This window comes from Ambystoma mexicanum, chromosome 3q, assembly GCF_040938575.1.
Source record: "Ambystoma mexicanum isolate Mex_15411 chromosome 3q, UKY_AmexF1_1, whole genome shotgun sequence".
Classification (NCBI taxonomy): domain Eukaryota; kingdom Metazoa; phylum Chordata; class Amphibia; order Caudata; family Ambystomatidae; genus Ambystoma; species Ambystoma mexicanum.
Genome location: NC_090926.1, coordinates 624,976,993 through 624,993,852, shown reverse-complemented (window position 1 = coordinate 624,993,852; position 16,860 = coordinate 624,976,993).

Genomic DNA, 16,860 nt, shown 5'->3' with positions numbered 1-16,860 from the left:
CTGAAGTAGGAACAAAAATAGACAAAGAGTGGGAAGAGCGACAGTGAGTTGGAGAACAGTAGTATCTATTGGCATAAAGTGGAATAGAGATTATAAGTAGAAGAACAGTAAGAAGGTGGGAAGTAGAGTGCACGGAAGGAGATAACAGAGATAGATGGGTAGTTGGAGGTATGTGTAATAGTAAGAACATGAGTAGGAAAAGAAGTAAGATCAAAGGTTGAAGGTGGAAAGGTGGAGTCAGAGATTGGAGGGGTAGTGATGTTGTGGGAGGAGAACAGCGCAGATGACCAGTATAGTGAAGGGTCAGGTACGAGAGGCAGTTAAAGGAGTGAGCGTGATGCTGGGAGAAAGAAGGCACCATTCATTACTCCCTGAGACTACTAAATGTGGAATGGCAAGAGAAAGTTAGAAGATCCCTAGAGAGTCAGACGGCCACCACCCAGGGAAAACACATGGAGTGCAGGTAGCGAAAGACAAATAGTGATTACCCATCCTAGTACAACTAACATCCATGATAAGGATGTCTGGGTTACAGAGGCAGGGACAATGCCGGGTAGTCCAGACAGAGAGGGCTGGCATGTGTGCCAAATATCACAAGCCAGATACCTTTGGCACAAGAGATATGGCTATCCCATCTGTAAAGAATGTATCAAACACCATTGGACTTGCTATCTGAATCAGTTTGGTTCTTGGTGACATGCCACCATGTCCCAAGTTACATTATGATACTAGTGTCCAGGTAAGGTTGAGCAGTACAGGTGCTTGCACAAAGGATCTCCTTACCCATAAAGGACTTAACCAAAATTGTGTGTGTTGGTGCCCTTGATGTTCAAACTGTACCTTGCTGATCTTCCAGATCGTCTGTCTAGAGTGAACAACGTACCACCAAAATTGGACAAGATCATATTATCTGGATGTCCTACGTGGATGACGTGATATTGACTGACCATACCTTTATGGGACCAACAAGATTAGCTAAGGAATTGTGCACCTATGCAAAGGAGAAAGGGCTGGTCCAAAATATAGGTAAAATCAAATGAATGTATTGTGGCCAAGCCAAAGGTTATTTGGGACCCCTGCACCTTTATGAAGGACCTATCAAACAAGTGTCCACACACAAATATTTGGGGTGTGTAATTAGCACTAAGCATAGCAATAAAGAACTGGGCACTAGTATAAGTAAAAGGGCAACAGCACTTCTGAAAATGGCCACAAAATGTCAGAACACACAGCTAGTTATAGTTTGAAATGTGTAATAATGATATACACACAGTGTTGTATCCCGTCTATTCTGATGGGCTTTAGGCACCCTAAAACAGTACCTATGCCTGGTTGAATCGTTTTGACGGTAAAATCTGGCAGCAAGTTTTAGGTCTACTGCAGTGTGTGTCGGTGGAGGTAATTCAGCTGGCGCTGGATCTAACCTCATTGGCGGGTCTTGTCTTGCTCAGGTGAGGAATCCTGTATCTGAAAGCACTTATAACTCTAGTGTGCCCCCTGATCAAAATACTTAAGAACTCTATCGCAAAATCTGTTGGAATGCCATTACATGAATACAAAAGGCTCATTTCTGATGTGTTTCAAACCATTGGATGGACCCCCAATTGGGAGTTGGATTATTATCAGATGAAAAAGATATGTGAGAGAAAATTAAAGCTATTCGAGTCGAATACAAATTATGAACATATAGCTTCGTTGAAAAAGCTAAGAGAATATGTAAACATAATGCATACTTATAGGTTCCCTCAAACATATTTGCTTATATTTCCCTTCCCTTATTTGAGGAGGTTTGTCATGCTCAGGAGGTTACACCAGCTGCAAACCTTTGCTCTCTGTGGCCTTCGACTGGGCAACCCTAAGTCTAATAAAACATGTAGGTTATGCAAATTGGCATATATTCACGAAACCAACAGACAAGTTATGACAAGATGCAGGATCATGGGTAATGATTACATGCATCACCTGGAGAAATTTGTGTATGACTAAGACATTATTAAAACAAGTACATTCTGGTGACGCGGTCTACTCGGTTACAGTAACGCCTTAAGTATTGCATTGTTCAGGATATGGCAGCTATTTGAAACCAAACTAATGTTTGCTCAGTAATAGACATGAGTCCAGAATTAATTGAGTGCTAGAGCAGGTGTTTTTGATAAATCAGGTATATGAATAAATGGCATACAGGTAGGCACTGTTTGGTTATCACAATTCAAATGACTCTTTATACAGGAAATACTTCTGTGCCATGATATTGCTGCAATTTTAAAATTTGGCAATCAGTCAAGGATATGATGAAGGATACATTCTTCGATGTGTTATTGACCCCTGTACTGCGATTTTAGGATTTTAGGAACATTACAATTTTACTTATATGTTAAACATAGGAACATCTTGTACAGCAAGGTATTACTTGTTTTAATTAATATATTTTATGTGTAAGTGGATGTATTTGTAAATGTAATCATACAAAATGAATTTTTATGAAAGTAAATTGTATGATTGTAAATATTATGCTATGTAAAGTTCAAATTTGAACTATAACACACTAACAATACATTTAAAAATAAATAACTTCAGACTATCCAGCAGATTTTCTGAAAAGAGACTCAAGATAGTTTTTACCCAGCATTCAGCTATGCAGAGGCCCTCTTCAGAGCTGGTAATCGCAGGACTAGACAGAGGAGGAAGACGGCCATCAGACAAGGTCACAGTTTTGGGGGCTGTTGAAGAGGGAAAATGGGATGATCCCTTCCTCGGATTCTCGTCCAGACCATGGCATATGATGTCACGACCTAAGCACCCGCCACGTGAGGAGTTCGACCAGCCTACTGCCGCCCCGGATGTCAAGATCCACCGTGGCCACGCTGAGACCTCGGGTGGAGCTGACAACGACCATAAGGATCAACTGGATTAGACACCACCCACCAACATCGCCATCATTAGAGATGCCATGACGACATAGCCAGCGAACAAGAACACACGTGCCACCAAGCACATGGACCAGACACACACCAACCCACACAAAGAACATACTCAGTGCTGTGACATAGAGGACTACTCACACTCACATATGCATCGTTGTTATTTTTCACATAGGCCAACTACAGCACCACAGAAACCCAAGACGCCAGAAGAGCTTGTGTACATATTTGCAGACGCTTCCCTGCTACTAAAACTATGAAGATGTAGCCCTGTATATGGACTAATGCATAAGAACCCACTTCGCCCCTCGCGACCCCTGTATTCTGGACTGTATACCGCCACCAATGATCTAGGCCAAGGTAGGCTGCAAAAACAGAGTCCCCAGGCCGGAGCAGCTCAGACAAAAGCTGCAAGATGCTGATCATGCAGAACGAACCCTGACGAGAGCCCCACAGCCAAGGCCACGAAGTTGCAACTTACGCGCCGCGCTTCCCGCGCCAAGGTTACACCTGCTACTGCTAAATGCTCCTCAGAGCCAAAATACAAATGAAATACTCGTCATTCTGCTCCAGCCACGGTCTCACCACACGTGATCAGGCCGACCTGATACGATGCCAAGCCCCAAGGACCAGAGAAGCTCTGGGGTCTCACGTCTGGGACACAGATTGCAACAATGAAGTGACAAATTAGAAACTGACAGCGATGGGAAAGGGACACCCAACAGCCCATAGTCAGACCTGTTCATCATCCACCACTGACACATAGTCATACATTGTTGCCAGCACCAGGTAGACCGCGAGCTAGGAATGGGGATGGTTCCAGGCTTGGGGGCTCACGGGTGAACCAATTAGAACACGAGCGGCTAACCATTGACGCCACTATAGTTTAGCCAATCACACATTTTCCCCTTGTAACAACTTTCTTGTAGCAACGGAACGAGGGCCGCACTAGAGTTGGGTTGGTGCACTCCGGATAGCGTCCATAAAGTTCAGTACACTAGTCCTGTATGGAAGACCCAAGTGGATATTGGATGATGGAAAGTCAAGATCCCTTATGAGAGGTGACAGGTAAGCCCTAAAAGAACCAGGGAGGTTTGAAGATTGAATAAATAAACATACTGAAAGAAAAGATACCGACTAAATGACTTGCGGCTGCTCACAGTGGAATTAGAGCAATGGAAGCTGGAGGGGGTTGATTGCTCTGAGTAGCGTGGGAGCGCTGATAAAGCTGTGATGATGCACCGTGGAGACACGCAATGCAGTGTTTTGGATGAGTGGTCAGCCGGCAGCTCCGAATGGAATTGGAGCGTTGGATGGCTGTTAAATGTTGCACCGCTGAGGAACGCAGTGAAAATTTCGGCAGTGGAATGAGCCGACGGCTCCAGATGGAAACGGAGCGTTTGTAGCTGATTTACATTTCACCGCTGAGGAATGCGGTGGAAATGTCAGCAGTGAAATCAGCCGGATACTCAGAGTTGAATGGGAGTAGAGAAGACTTCCAAAGGATCGCTACAGGAGACGCGAAGAAAGGACCGGAGCTTCGAGACACAAACTCCAAGCTCCGAACAGGAAATGATCAGAAGCAAGGATCAGGAAACCCTTCCGGGTTTAAATACAAGTCACGTGAAGACTTGAGTGAGACGCGTACGTCTTCAACAACACCACGTGACATGCCTCGATTAAAGAAAAAAAAAGCATTTCCTGCATCCCTGACAAACGCGCATGTAGCGGATATTGTTATTTCACGCATGCTTTTATTAAAAAGGACGCTTCCCCGGGAGTTTGCTGAAGAGACTCCAGTGGGTATAGAATGATTTGGCTGTTCTATGAGCCGTGTGGGCATGAGATCTCTGTTTAGGGCATGCAGGCATGACAATAGGCCTATACTGACCCTACCACTCGGGGAGCCAACCCGAGATAGCATTAGGTTTTGGGGCTAGTTTTCTCAGGTGACGCACATAGCCGCGTCATACAGCTAGAAAAGGGGCCTGCGAGCCCACCACGGGTGAGAGGTTTTCCTGGGTTCCTGTGATCCGAGAACTTCTCCCTGTCTGTTTGTGCAATAAACAGCAGTAACTATCTTGCTCTTGTGTGTGTCTCATACACCTTTGGGACACGGGAGGAGTTGGGGCCTCCCCAACCCCGGAGGTCCACGGACGGCCCTGCCAACCCACCAGGAAATTACCCCGACAAGTTGGAGGCACTACTGAGATAGTGAGATAGACCACAGCGAGGCTGCTTGCATCAAGGTGGCCCCGCAACACGGCCCCTTCTGCCGTTGCCCCCTTTGGAGGACTGCATGACCATTGCGGAACTGCGAGATGACCGGACAGTGCAATACAGAGATTGGCCGTCAGGAGCAAACTTCATAAGTATCCCGCGCCCTGTTGGCAAGTGTCCAGACGTGGTCCAGACAAGGGGAGTCGGCGAGCTGACTGGGAGGGGTGCCCACAGTCGAGCAGCACCGGCAGGCGAGAGCCCGATGTGAGTATGGCACACACAACCAGCAGTGCAATGTTGTGCGAGTGGCGGGAGGCATTGTGACTAAGATGGTAGGTGGCTTTCACAGTGTGTTAAGAAAGGATTTTGGTCATTGAACAGCGATTGATGTGTAAGGTGCAGCGGGTATCGGTACGAGGGCCGTCCCCTCTAGTGTTACAGAACAGGCTGGGTGGGGCTTCAAGTACCCACATGTGACTGATGAATCGCGCTGATTGGTCAAGATCGCGGACACCTGTATAAGGGGGTGTGGCATTCCTATGAGTTGGCGTTGTAGGTCAATGAATAAATGAGGATCCTTATTGAGTGTTTTAGCTCAGTGAATAGACAATGTATTCCCACAGGAGGTAGCTAGATTGTTTCTCAGTGCGGAAGACAGTTGGCTGGTTAAGTTCCCCTAGTGAGGGAGCGTATCACACACAAGGTGATGCAGCATGCGCAGCCCAATTGTAATAACGATGTGATTAATGAATACTCCACTCCAGGCATGGTGGGAAGATAGCTGTGGGGATTGTGGGAAATAGCATTATCGAAAACAGCACACATTTCATTTTCTGTTATAAATTGTATGTACTGGTAACCTATTGTGATAGTTGGTGACGTCATCCATAGAGTTGCATAGGTGACCGCAGTCTTTTCAAGAGTGATCGGAGCAGAGACACACGGTAAAGAGGGGGTGCAGGGGGAGAGGTGGCCACGCACAGAGAATGCCGGCAGGTCCTCGATCACGGGGGCTTGCACTGAGAGGTGGTGCAACCAGTGGAGGGGGAAGAGAAGGGTATACTCTGCACAGGCGGTGAAGGTTGAGGGGAAGGAGGAGGAGTCAGAAGTATGCTGCAGGTGCGCCGAGTAGCGGTGGCGCAGGAGAGGCGGGGCAGCTCAAAAGCACGCCGTGCGGGGCACGTAGCCGCAGGGCGCTTCGCGCGCCATGGATAGAAGGGGGCCCTAGCTCCGGAAAGAGTACACAGGAAGGTGATAGTGTTGTAAAGATCAAGGGGGCGGTGGCACCCAGCACAAAAGTATTGTAACAAAAGTTGGTTTTCCTTGCAGCGGAAAGTCGAAAGTCCCCAACCTACGGGGCCAGGTAACGGTGGTATGGAACAAGTGAAAATTTCAAAATGTCTATGTATTGTGGGGAGGGGCGGGATACAGAGCCAGCACACTAACCACACCACTCCAGCATATCTGCGTGACATGAACACCGCACAGAGGTAAACTAGTAAAGTACAGTATTGAATGGACGCAAGGGACAGATAACAAAATCAGGATACCATGGCCGCCCAATGGCAGCATTAACATGTCCACCCAACATTCATTGTTAGCATATTTACATAACACATATAAGGGAAATAAATTAGCGAGCCACCTAGAAGTTTTCGATCTCTGGAAGATGTTTCAAGGATTTGTACCAGGTGTACCAGGGATGTTCAGCATGCAGGGGGTAAAAGAGGAGAAAGTGAGCAAGGAGGCTGGGAGCAGCACACCCCAAGCTCCTCCCAGCGAGGAGAGTGAAGAAGAGGCAGAAGGATCATACCCAGTTGCAGAGATAAAAAAGGAGAGTGAGGAAGAGGTACCCATAACTAAAGAAGTAAAAAAAGTAACAGAAGGCCTGTATCCAATAAGAGAATTGAGAGAAATGACACGACAACAGTTAAGAGCAGCTGAGGCATACTCAAACCCTACTTACAGCGCACCGCCATACGCACCAGCAGACAACTACAAAAAGGGGGTGGGTGCGAGGAGTGCAACAGACATACAATTGGCACAGGTAAGCTACATAAAAAAGGCACAGGTAAGCTATACAAAAAAGGCACAGATAGATTTGGCAGGTATAGGGCCAGACAAATGGATTACAGCGCAGGTATTACTGAAGCTTCGAGGGACGTAAACAGGAGAAGAGGAAGAAGCGGTAAAGAAGGTAGATAAGGAAGAGACAGAACACACACAGAGAGGGTGCGAGGTAAGTACAAGGGAGGAGGGAAGTATGACACGGGAAGAAGAGGAAGTGCTGGAGGCGAAATTAGCAGAGCTGAGGGAAGCGTGGAGCGTGTTGATGAGACAGCTCGAGCAGGAAGAGCGGGAAAGAAAGGTGAAGAGGAAGGAAGGTAAGGAGGACAGGGTGGGATTAAAACAGCAAGAGGAAGAACGAAGGAAACAAGAAGAGGAGCGCATAAGAGGGATTGCAGAAAGAGTGGCACACATGGAGCAATGGGAGATATGGAGGAAAGAAGAGGAACAAGAAGAGAACGACAGGGAAATGACACTATGGAAGAGGAAGATTATATCAGAGAGCACACGAAAGTACGAGGAGGGGGACATTTTAGAGAGTATATTGGCAAGAGAAGGCGGGATATAGAACGACAAGAATGAAGATGCAAGGGTACTAGAAAAAGTAAGTGACGCAATAATGAACGAACTTAGTTAGAGAGTGATGGCAGGCAACAATAATGCCGGCACCGGGAGGGACGGGAAAGACAGGTGAGTACACAGACATAGGGGGTCATTATGAGTTCGGAGGTAGCCATGGCGCTATTAGCGCCATGGCTGCCTCCAAACCCGGGTCCGATCTGGTTGAATGTGGACTTACCGGGACATTCTGACCTGTGCAGACCCGGTAAATCCACATTCAGCCAAACATTCCCCATTCCCATTTGAGCCCCCATAGGGCTCAATGGGAATGGGGAAGGCGCTAATTACGGGCCCGCAAATAGCGGGCCCGTTATTAGCACCCTGGTCCCTTAGCGGGACCACACGTTCTTTGCGGGTCCTGCTAAGGGAACTCGGAATTGGGCAGTAAGGGTTTACCGGCACCGGTCTCCTTACCGGTGACCGTTAACCCTTACCGCCCAACTCAGAATGAGGCCCATAGACTTAGAAACTGTAACAGTAGGGGGAACACGCATAAACAGGAAACTGACCTTCTCAGATGGAATTTGCAGTGAGGAGGAAGAGATATCGTGCGGAGGATGAAGTGATGGAAGTGGGGAGGGGCTAAGCAAGTTATACATAACACGCACAGACTGCGGGTCATCATGGGAATGTAAGACACAAGAGGATGGAATGACAGCAAGGGAGGGCCGAACACAACAAAAGGCAGGAACAGAGCGACCACTACACTAACACCACCAGCATGCGCCATATAGACTCAGAGACCTCCCCGGATGCAGAATGGAGGGGATAGCCACACCACACAAAAAGAGTCAGACTGGTCAACAGAAAGGACATAAAGCATATGAGATAACAAAATCACACAAAACAGACTTTCTCGAAGAACTTTCTGACATGGAAGAGGAAAGCGAAGACACGCACATATCACTGCACCGATGCACGCCAGGGAGGTAAAAGAATACATGCTAATGCCCTTATTAGAGAGAGTGGGGGCAAGGCCACAATATGTCCCATGGAAACATACAGACAAAGAAAACAGTAAATGCAGGCTACCATCTTTGAGTGGAGGGGCCGGGAAATGGATATATGAAATGAAAAAACAAACTGCAGAGCAAAAGCTAGCAGTGGGTGATGTCAAGGGGTTGTTAATTTCCATACCGGGTGCCGCAGCAGATGACATTTGGATGAGGGCGGGATTCCCAGGGGTGACAATCAGTGACACGTCACATGATGGGGTGCCATTTGCAAATTGCAGACACGCACTATGGCAGGCACTGAGGGTACAATATACAGACACTTGAGACATAGGGGCAACAACGTCACGCAAAATGCGTGAAAATGAAGATCCTGTTGATGACATCCAGGAAATTCAGAAGAAGTGGCGCCTGGAAATGCGGGTACCGTGGGACAAAACACTAGCAATATTTTACCACATACTGATACAGGGACTGCCAGAATCAGTACAGAGACAGTTGAAGAAACTGTTAGGAATGGAAGCAAAAGCATGGCCAGAAATACAGCTGACAATAGTACTTCATTGTAGGCTATGGCAAGAAAAGATTAAACAGAAAGAGGAAGACGGAAAGGCAGAGGAGGCAAAACTGGTCCAACGAAAGCTACCAAAATATGCCATGGAAGGTGCGCTAATAACAAGCCGCGCCCAGGTCACTCTAACACCAGACACAACACAACAACAACAACTAGCAGCACCACAACAGCAGGCACAAATAATAACACAGCAAAAGCCACCACCACCTCCATAAACATCCCAAAACACATATGCTCCTCCAATGGGGGGTGGGTACAGGCAAGTGGGAAATGGCTATACAAACAACTAAAGGGGAAGGGGTGGGCAAGGAAGAGGGAGGGGATTTGGACCAGCAGCACCACAGCAAGGAGGAGGGTTTCGAGGGTACAACCCATATGGACATCAGGGGTACTTAGACAGCACTGGAGGGTACCCATGCCAAACACGAGAGCCGCCAACGTGTTGGACATGTGGGCTAGTAGGACACATATCACGCACATGCAGAGCAAGGCCGGCACAAGCAGGGTGGGGAGAGCAAGGGCAACAGGGTTACAATGGGGGACAACAGTACTATCAACAACCACAGCCACAACAAGTGACAGAAACACAAGCAAAACAACAAATGTCACCTCAACAGCAACAGTTTACATACACGACACCCCCTACACCACAAGTGCAGCACCAACCAGCACAACAACAAGCACTACAGCAAATAGCAACGGCACAACAACAACACGTCCAGACAGTACAACAGCTCACACAAATACAGGACAGTAAGCAAAGACCTGCAGACACACCAATGCAACAGACACAATTGGGAAAGATGACGATGCTGGGTCACAACCCATACACAGAGAACGGACAATCACTATACCCCCAATAGGACAGCCCACAGACGTCCTTATTGTGTCCCATCCTATCGATAACACATATCCCTGCGGAGGAACCATGCATAAAGGTGGCGATAGGTGACAAAACATTATCTTCCTTAGTTGAAACAGGGGCTACTAGGTCCTGTATTACAGAAGGGAAGTTCAACTTGTAAGGCAAGGCCATGCACACTGAAGGATTCTCTGGGGCTTGAGGGCTGGTTCCTTTCACTGATAACATCTCCTTATCTGTTGGAGATCACAATCTATCTCTACCATTGTTGTACTCAAAACAATCACCAGTAAATATACTCGGGAGAGACATTATGAGAAGACTGAACATGACTATATCCTTCACTGACAAGGGAATAGTGTGCTCCACACTAGGCATACACATGATCACAGCACGACACATGCTCCAGGCTTACTGTGGTAAAACAGTGGCAAGGGCAGAACCAGTGGACGGAGATCTTTTCCAATATGGGACAGACATGGCGATAGCATGGCTACCAGGAATTGAGGGAAAGGTGTGGAGGAGATTAGCAGCATACCTTTTCAGGCCAGAAACACCCACTAGTGAGGAGGAAGGGGCAATAATATCAGTAGACATCGAAAGTATTGTGGCAACGGCAGATTACATTGCAGTTCACGCCCAGGATGGGGGAGGGAAAGCCTGGAGAGCAGTAACAGCACTAGCAGAAGGATGCAGGCTAACGCAGGTGTCAGATGAGGAGCTGTTCTCAGATGGAGCAGGAGATGGAGAAATGGTGTTCCAGAAGAACGTCTACATTTGGTTGAGAGTGACATACAAGGAAGTAGCACAGAAAATGGCAATGGCACTAGAAGCACCCACCACTACCCAAGTACCATTCTACGAGGAAGACTTAGCAGCTGTACCTGCCTCTCTATGGACTACTAGTCCCTATGATGTGGGTTGCATAAAAAGCATTGGAAGAGTACAAATAAAGCTAAAGAAAGGTGCAATGCTGCCCAGAGTGAAACAGTACCCACTATCTAAGGAAGCTGATGAGGGGATTTACGAGACAATAACTGCCCTAATAGATAGGGGAATATTGGTACCATCAGAGTCACCATGCAACACTGTGGTGTATCCTGTGCGCAAGGCAAAGGGAGGGTCTTGGTGTTTCATACAAGATTTGAGGCATCTTAATCATATCGTGGAGGCAGAGTACCCAATAGCACCTAACCCAGCCACCATACTGTGCGGAATACCAGCAGAGGCGTCACGATTCACTGTGATTTACCTCAAAAATGCTTTTTTCTCAATACCACTACACCCTGACTCACAAGATCTAACAAGCTTCTCATACTGCAACACGATCCGCCACATGGACCTTAAGGGCCTCTTCATCTTACCAGAGACCCACTTGGAGTTAGACCTGGCGCATAAGGCACCAGGCTCACACATAACTTTGAGCACAACTTGGCATTGGACTTGTAATGCATTGTGGGCAAGATGGATGCCCCCACATAACCCAGTTCCATAAGCTGAGTATGTGGTCTAGCCTTTTGGGTGTGGTTCGAGGCAGGGATACCTGGGATACCTGGAAGCTATTTAAACTAGGCCCGGGAAGAGAAACATGCTTTGCATTTTTCTGCACCTGCAGCATGACACTCAAAGTGTTCGGATCGGTCTCCTGAAAGCCTTTGCCTTTCCTCCGCATCCCGCGCACCTGCAAGAACAAGAACAGCATTAATATTCTTACATACCTTGAAGAGTATCCTGGTTTCCATCCTTCACTCCTCCAGTCCAGTCGGCAGCTTTACGGTGGTGTCACCTTCATCTCGGCATGCCACATCCTGGGAAAAGATAACAAACGAAAGGAAAGACATTCTTCATATCTCAGCTCACCTGAAAACTGTAAGAAGAGTCAAACGCTTACCTGAACTTGAGCCGCTCAGGGGAGCTTCAGCTCTGGAGCAACCCGTCGACCTGCAAAGGGAAAAGACAGTACAGGTTAGCACTACAGTACAGGTTAGTGAGACATTATAGGTTACACTCACCGCTTTGTGCTCGGCTTCCATAAGCAGCATAACGCCATCTCCGACCCCTTCAACACCTAAGGGAGAAGAGTCAAATTATTAAGGGGACAATAGACAAGAAAGGAACAGTTCATTAAGAATCATCCAACCTACCGGTCGGGCTGGAGTTACAACAAGCCCAGTCCATTGGGCCCGTGCCAGTGAAGCAACTAGGCTGCACAGAGCCCACATTAATCAATGCGCCCTTGCACCGAAGGGTAGGACGGAGTGCACGCCACACAAGAAAACAAGGTTAGGAGAGGAAATCGGGGAAGGTTTGGTCCCCAGTGGAAGAGGGGGTCAAGCAACCAGAGGCAATAGAGTTAAACTCCGGAATCCTGTGTTTCAGGCCCAGTCTCCAGTCGGACAGATTCCAGGGAAGGGTTCAAGGTCGTAGGAGGTCCAAGCAGGCTGAGTGGCGTCCCAGTGGATACCAGGTGAGCGTTACAGATACAAGGTAGACAAGGGGAATTTGCAGTACTGTCAAGAGCAAGTACTTTACATTGGGCAGATCATTTCACAAAAAGGGAGGAACCTTGCACCACAGAGGGTACAAGCAATAAAGAACACACCACATCCGCAGATAGTAAGAGAACTGCAACCATTTCTCGGCCTATGGAACTACTGCAGAGCGTGGGTCTTTGATTACAGCTCATACATAGAACCACTGCTAGAAGCTCTCAGAGAAGCACAGAGTGGGACAAACAAGCTGGGATGGACAAAAGAGATCACAGATGCATTCAATTAACTAAAACACACCATTTCAACTGTCCCAGTACTAGCTACCCCTAACAACGAAGAGGAATTTTACATCTTCTCACATTGTGATAACGCAGTAATGAAAGCAGTACTGACACAAAAGACAAGCATGGGGCACAAACCAGTGGCCTTTTACAGTGGCCATTTGGATCTTGTAATGATGGGACACTTCCCATGCAAACAGAGATTAGCTGCAGCAGCATTTGCAGTAGAAAAATCTTCCTCAATAACTATGGGATACTCCACAACTCTGTACGTGGAACACCCCCTCTTTGCAATATTGAACAAACCAAAATCGACACTGACAACTCAAAGAGCAACAGAGTACGAAAGTGCGTGGAGTGGCGGCAGAGTGGCAGTCTCTGCAATGTTCCTACGAGCTTCCAGTATACTCCTGTGTTTTGGAGTCTGTCTGCTGTGTCTACTGTGAGAGGGCCGGACTAGCATTCAAAAACCCTCTTTCCCGCGGAGCGGCCGCGGAGTGGCGGCAGAGTGGCAGTCTCTGCAGTGTTCCTACGAGCTTCCAGTATACTCCTGTGTTTTGGAGTCTGCCTGCTGTGTCTACTGTGAGAGGACAGGACTAGCATTCAAAAACCCTCTTTCCCGCGGAGCGGCCGCGGAGTGGCAGCAGAGTGGCAGTCTCTGCAGTGCTCCTACGAGCTTCCAGTATACTCCTGTGTTTTGGAGTCTGTCTGCTGTGTCTACTGTGAGAGGGCTGGACTAGCATTCAAAAACCCTCTTTCCCATGGAGTGGCCGCGGAGTGGCGGCAGAGTGGCAGTCTCTGCAGTCTATGGCAGCTAGGGCAGTACAGCTTGTCAGCAGAAAGAACCGCACCTTCCATACTTCTGCCTCTGCCAAAAGGCCGACGGTTGGTGATTCCATCCATTCTACCCCACCCGATTCTACTCAACCCGAGACTCTGGGTCCCCGACTGCGGAGCGCCAAAATAAACATAGCCCTTGTGGCCCATCAGACTCACTCAGATTACGAAGTAGCCTCTCCCGCGCAGAGGCTTGCTTCTATCGTATCCTTTCCACTCCCGGACTGGATTTGGACCCGGCAGCACGCCAGCCGGAGGCCCGGGAACCTACTGCCTCTACCTGTCCCCCGACCATGGAGGAGTCTCTCTCTTCTGTCAGCCGTCTCCCGCTGCGTGAAGCGAGTGTGGAGTTGCCCCTCGGAGGAGAGGAAACGCTGCTCGCAACAGGTGAGGAGGGTCTGGTGGCTGAAGAGGGGGGATGGGTGACCAGCCTAAGCCTCCCGATCGCCCGTGTTCACCCCTACCACAGGTGATCATGGGGGTAGAGGACTGCGGTCGAGTGGCACAGGCGTGCGATTCGCTTCCGGCAGAGACCTGTACTTTGGACCCAAACCTCCCTACAGTGGTTCCTATTTTCCATCATTCTCCCCTGGATGTTAGGGCAGTGCAAACTGTCTCAGCTGCGGTGGACTATTCCGACACGGTTTTGCCCGACCCCCCTGTGGGAGCTCCACAAAACGACAGCTCCATCAAACCTCCTCAGGTTTCTAAAAAGGCCACGCTGTTAAAAAAGAAAGGAGGATTGGTACGCAGGAAATGATGCGCGCACTTACTACAAAAGTCTGGACTCAAAGCCCAGCCGACCCAGCACCAAAGACTTTCCTGCACACCTTCGACGCATCAGCTCCATCAGCAGAAGGAGGACATATCCCAGCTGTCGGCAAATAATAGATTTTTTGCAAACCTCCTAAAAAAGAAAGTATCAGAGCCAGAAGAACTTTCGGATGCCGAGATTTTAAGAGTTATCACAGATCAAAGTCTTCCTGCAAATACCACTGGAGAGTCTATTGACGCGCGACCAGTATTTTCACTAGAACCAGCATGCTTTTCTTATTCTAGCACAGTCTCTGATGCCAATATCAGGTGGCACTTTGGCTCCCCACGAATTGGTGCACTCTCCCTTCCAAGTCCTTCTACTAAAGCGATAACTGAGCCAGAGGGAGCCATAAATCCATCAAGTCTACAGTTATCTGCAGCGGACCCTCAAGCCCCCGAAACTATGGGACTCCTCTCAGGGGACCCGGCCGCATGGCCCGCAGCTCCGGTAGCTAGGGTGCCCACAACAAAGTCTCCTCTGCAGAAACGGGGGTGTCAAAGACCTTCGATGAGGGCCTTTATCGACCTAAGTGGTGTTATCGACCCTTCGTTTATTTCAATTCACGCAAACGAAATAGAAACCATTGACTTTGCACCAGCAATCTCAAACTAAGGAGAGATGGTGGGGGAATCTCGAATGAACAGCGAGCACCCCCCCACAGCCTCGCAAGTGCAAGCCCCGGACCTTAGACCACAATCCAAACAAGGGAAGGGACCTGACTTGGCTGCACAAACAAGCCCTGCGACTCCTAGACTCTCTGCTGGGTCTCCGAATGTTAGCCCTCAAACTGTATCTAGCCCAACGAGACCTCTATGTTCAAGTGAGAAAACAGGAAAGTCAGTAAAAGACACCTCACCCAAAAAGACCGATCTAAGGCTTATCATGTCTACGGTAACCTTGGCCATAGCTCCCTTCTGTAAATTATACGAGTATATAAATGACTCAATGAGAGATCATACCTCCATTATAGCGATGATGAATAGTCGTCTGATCTTTTTGGAAGGCTACATCAACGCACTCAACAACAAAATGGATAAAGGTGCCACGGACGAGAGCTACGCAACGTCTTCGGCGGCTACACAATCGACGCAAGTCCAGCTGGTGGACTTCAGTTCTCAGACCCTTGAACCATGGCCGACTCACCAACTTGAGGACCTCAGAACAGAGCCCAGAAATGTGCCCCCCCCGCGAGGGCCTCATGAAGACCAAGTCAAAGCCGGCAACGGCAAAGGCAAATGGAGCAATCTGCGATGAACCTATTTTAATCATAACAGACCAGGAGTCTACTCATGATCTGAATACAAAGGTGAATGTACCGGCAACAAAAGGTCACCTTATGACCCAAAAGCAAACTACCATTAAGTTCTTCTCTACGCAATCGTTCAGCAGCAAAGAGCTGCCGTCGAAAGAAAAGGGGGAGCCGCACCGAGGGTCTGAGAAACCTTCTAAGAAGGAACCTTCTAGAACTGTGGTTGAGCTTAAACCATCTAGTCCGAAGATTGGATCTAGTGATTTAGAAAGCGTACCCACAACCCAGGAAATCAATCACGCAACAGATCAGGATTTATTAAATCTTAGTGTTTACACACTATCTGACGAACAGGGAGAAAGTAACAATCCCCATCATACGGACGAGGAGACCTCTACTTTCTATACTCTAGAAAGTCGTTGTAAGAAGCTCCAAAAAAATTCCAGCTGGGGGACCCGATCGGTAAAGGGCAGATCTCCTGAATCACACCAAACCACCGATCAAGGATTCGAATTGGTGAGTCTAACTCAGAAAATGCTCCCCAACGACAAAGGACAAAAAAAACGGATTCTCCTTCGAGACAAAGTTCCCCCCTTGCAACTAAATGGGTCCATGCCACATGGGCCAAATGGCTACCGGAAAAGCGAAATCCTACAGAATCTAATATGAAAGACATGAAAAATCAGCACAACTATAAACCAAGCGAAAAGAAAGCATCAGGAACAACAGAACATGTTTCTAAATCAAAACGTAACTTTAAGATTGAACAGCTACCAAATAACAAAAAGTGTGTGATACTGAATAGAAGTTATTTGTTACAACTTCTCAAATGTATAGCAACGCTCCGCAAAGTAGAAACAAACGATCTAGCCAGGGTCGAACCATTTCACCAAGGGAAAACTGCATGTGCCTATTTGCATGTGCACACGAACTGGGCAAAAGTTAGGATCTCCGAGGCGGCAGAAC